The sequence below is a fragment of the Triturus cristatus genome, chromosome 6, assembly GCF_964204655.1.
Source record: "Triturus cristatus chromosome 6, aTriCri1.1, whole genome shotgun sequence".
NCBI lineage: Eukaryota > Metazoa > Chordata > Amphibia > Caudata > Salamandridae > Triturus > Triturus cristatus.
In genome coordinates, this window is record NC_140589.1 from 192,998,659 (window position 1) to 193,003,309 (window position 4,651).

Genomic DNA, 4,651 nt, shown 5'->3' on the forward strand with positions numbered 1-4,651 from the left:
CAGCAGGGGTCTCCCTCGTCACAGTTTTCATATTATAAATCACAGCCAGGCTTACAAATCGGCCATCTTTTCTAGGCCATCATAGGCCTCAATAGACCATTTTAATTAAAAGAAACAAAAACAACGTTACCACAGCATAATGATTAAACAGTGTTAACCCCACTAATACCCTTATGTGTATGCATTTATCTAGCACTTGCAACATAGAAAAGCATTAATTCGGAAAGCATTTTGTGCTCAAAAATAAACAGCACATAGCAACGTTTAAACATGAAAACACGCACGTTATTTTTTAAACAGCACATTTATGCACACCCACGTGTAACTCTCTCTTGTTAGGACAAACGGATTGATTAATATAAACACACTTGCACAAGACAAATAATTAATTATTAATTATTAATAAATTAGTACAACGAATAGACATGCCAGAGCTTCAAAAGCCACTGAATTTTCAAACTGAAAACTCTGCTCCAGCACAAGCGTAGTAAGGTTTGTTTCCAGAAACGTTTTCGAAGATCTAAAGTTCATGGAAAAGTTGAGCACGTTTGTGCATTCTCTTCTGTTCTGAATATATGAGATACATACATAAATCCTTGTGTATCATTAAAACAATGTTTGCAGTGGTATTTTTTTTGCCACAAACAGTGCTGTGCATTCTTTTTTTTCATAATGTCATTGTGCATACAAAACAGAGCAATATGTGACATTACGGAGAACACGGTGCAGGCGAGAATCAGGAACATTTTAGGTGACAAAAACTTTACACTTTCCTTATTTGTCAACATTCATACATTCAAATCAGTTTATTGTTCAGCGACTTATGCCATAACAAATCAAATATTGATGATTACAATGCATTGCAAAAACGTTCACAATTCATATCAATTTAAAGCAACCTTAACACAGTTCCTAAAATGCTACTCTCTGCGCATCAACTATTTAATTTAATTTAAGCTAGCCTACTTACTTTGTGCAAATAATTTCCATTGAGTAGAACGATTGTTGGATCTTACTAAACATATTAACTATCTAACAAGCGCCTAGGTAGAGGTACCAAAGTGTGCGTCTACTAGTTACCCTCTCTGGGCTAAGACATCTTTTACAAAATGTAGCAGTATGGCCTGCCAGCTCTATTTAGGTAACTATAGGATATAAATAAAACTGAGCACAGACTGGTTGCACATAATTTACATATCTTGTTAAAAGGATAACAATTTGTCCAAATTATTAAAATATTTGTGACAGCCCAGGAGAAATTAGCCTTTGGGAAATCAGCTAAAAGAAATCCTGTACCTACTTGTGCGTTTTGGTAAAGTGTAGGTGCAAGTTAAGATGTGCAGTAACATCTCTCAGCTCCCTGTCTAGGGGCCAGATGTACTACAGTAGGAAATTGCAACTCGCAATTTGTGCTCGATTGCGAGTCACAAATTGCGAGTCACAATTTCCAATGAACAATAGTGTCTGAGACACTGTTTGCAATTCTCAATGGGGTCACAAATTGCATGTCTCATAAATATTAATGGGGCACTCGCAATTTGCAACCCTATTGAGAATGGCAGGCCCTCCCAGGTATGGGCCTGAAATGTATTTGTTTCATTTTTTAAGGCCAGGTAGTTGTCCCTGGGACCACTGCCTTCCCCTAAAAAATATTTTCCACTGCATTTGCAAAGGGGAAGGGGTCCTCAGGGGGTAAGGGGTCCTCAGGGGACCCCTTCCCATTTACGACCGGATTACCACACTCTTGAAGAGGGCAGTAAATTGCAAGTGTTTTGAAACAGCAATTGCGGTCGCAAAACATTTTTACATAGGGCTGCCCCTTCCTAATTGCAACTCGCTAAACACTATTTTGTGAGTCGCAATTTTATGCGACTTGCGTAATAGTGTTAGTACATGGTCAACAGAGATTTGCATGCAAAATCCCATCATACATCTGGCCCTAGGTCTGTTCAACGCCCCAGGTCATCCATTAGGCCACTTTCTCCTTTGATGCAGGATTCAGACCAAGCTCTATTTTACTGGGACATATTTATCAAGGTGCAAACAGTACCTCCAGGGCCAAACTTAGAGTGTTATAAGCCGTTTGCTAGCTGTCACTTGATACTTTTTGCCGGCTTCCTCCTCCTCTGTATATTGCACATCTTGTGACCTTTCAAGCAGCATGTCTGTAAGAAACTACAGCCCGGTATATGTCCATACGATCTGTTCTACAACAGAATAAAATCTCTGCTCTGCAACACCCCAGATTACATTTTAGAAATAGAGGACATACGTAGTACCTTCGGATTTTCTGAGAGATATCACACAGTAGCATACAATGTATGAGCAAGGGACTCCTCACAGGGGGGGGCCGGGGACCGTGTTGAGACAATTCCTTTTCACCCTCGTAAACTCATAAGGAGAAGAAAAAACAATTGCGAGACCTGCAAAAAAAGACTTGAAGTTCCTGAAAATTGGCACCGACTTCAAGACTGACAAATTAAGCGTGTGAGTGGCCAACGCCCAAGGCTGTGGGTATAAGGAGACCCAGAGGAGGTGAAGATCTGCACTCGTCCTCCGTCCTCATCGCTGTGACACAACCAGACTTAGAGGGCCTGGCTCGTTCACTCTCGCGCCACCATGAATACATACAGCCACCGCCACTACTCCACTTTCTGCTCTGGGATGGAGCTTGGGGTCCTGAGTGGCTCCTCCAGCAAGGTGTCCTCCGTCTATTCAGGGGGCAGCTACCGGACCTCGAACATCCACGGAGACAGCGGAGGTTGGAATATCTCTGTGTCCACGGCTAGGTTTGTGTCCTCTGTGGTGGAAGGCGGTATGGATAGTGGTGCCAGCTATGGCTTTGGTGGCTCTAGCTTTGGCATTGACTACGGTGTGGGGATGGTCTGCTGTCCAGTGGTGAGAAGGCCACTATGCAAAACCTGAATGACCGCTTGGCTTCCTACCTGGACAAGGTCTGCTCCCTGGAGCTGGCCAACACCAAGCTGGAACACCAGATCCACAAGTGGTACAAGAAACAAGGCCCCAGGCCTTCCCGTGACTACAGCCACTATTACAAGACCATGGAAGACCTGCGAAACAAGATCTACGCTGCCACCACGGACAATGCCAAGACCCTGCTGCAGATCAACAATGCCAAGCTGGCAGCTGTTGACTTCAGGAGCAAGTACAAGAGTGAGCTGGCCCTTCACAACAGTGTGGAGCCCGACATCAATAGACTGCTGGATGCATTAACTCTTGCCAGGTCAGACCTGGAAATCCAAGCCTGAAGCCTGAAGGAGGAACTGGCCTATCTCAAGAAGAACCATGAGGAAGAGATGAACGCCCTGTGGGGCCAAGTCGGTGGGCAGGTCAATGTGGAAATGGATGCGGCACCAGGTGCTGACCTGGGCAAGATACCGTCTGATATGAGAGCCCAATACGAAGATCTGGCACGAAAGAACCGCAGAGATGCCGAGGCCTGGTTCTTCAGCAAGACAGAGGAACTTAATCGTAAAGTTGCCACCCACAGTCAGGAGTTACAGTCCAGCAAGAGCGAGATCACAGACTTAAGGTGCACCCTTCAGGGGTTGGAGATAGAGCTACAGACCCAGCTAAGCATGAAATCGGCCCTGGAAGGCACCCTCGCGGAGACCGAGGGCAGGTACTGCACGCAACTCAATCAGATCCAGGCCATGGTTTCCAATGTTGAAGCGCAGCTAGCCAAGCTCAGAAACAACATGGAAAGGCAAAGCCAAGAGTACAAGATCCTCATGGATGTGAAGACGCGACTAGAAATGGAGATCGCCACCTACCGCCGCCTGCTGGAGGGAGAGGATGCCCAGCTCTCATCCAGGGCTACCAAAGATGTGCTCCAAACCAACCGACAAGTCCGCACAATCGTTGAAAAGGCCATGGATGGGAAGGTTGTCGCATCCCATGAGAAAGTCCTCAAATCTGCCTTCTGAGGGAAACATGAAGAGACCTTGAAGGACCCAAGCTGGCAAACCCTGGGCACATCACTGGATGAAGACCACAGTTGTCCTTCACAGAGCCATCCCAAACCTTGTGGCTAGTCCAGCTACACCAGAGATCCTCTAAAATGGGTACTTCCCATAGAGTTGCTTCCATCTTCTTCTTTCTTGTCTGTCTAGAGATGGGGGAGCCAAACACTGCATAAAGCAGCCCTGCTGTTTAATAATTTTTGGCTTATTGGCCATTGAAGTGAAGAGAATGAATGGCATGAGTCAAACACTACCGTTCATCTTGTGCTTCTGAACGTCAAGCTGGACCCATCACCAGGCAACAGCTAGCCATCTTCCATAGGTCTGCACCACCTCATCTGCCTCTGTCATGCACAATCCAGATTGCTACTTACATGTAGCTATCTGAGTATACTCTGAGTATTTGATGAGTGATTCGATCATCGGTGATCTGCACCGTATCTGCTGAAAGACTCATTAGCCCCAACCTCCCTTAACTATGTCGCCTGGACTCTACATCTTATGGATTTCCCCCCTGGGGCCCATTTTCCAAACAATCTCATATTAGATGCCGAGATGACTCTGTGTGGTGTTTTTTTATTGGCATTGGCCCGAGTATCTATGTGGCCACACCTGGGTTCTGGTCCAGCTTGCTCTAACTTTTGGGCCTCCATAAGACACTTTTCTTC

General features: G+C 45.3%; 1 pseudogene; it reads left to right on the plus strand.

Annotated features, from left to right (window-relative positions):
- The first annotated feature begins 2,619 nt into the window (after window positions 1–2,619).
- On the plus strand, window positions 2,620–3,947 carry LOC146816621 (keratin, type I cytoskeletal 19 pseudogene; annotated as a pseudogene).
- The last annotated feature ends 704 nt before the right edge of the window (window positions 3,948–4,651 follow it).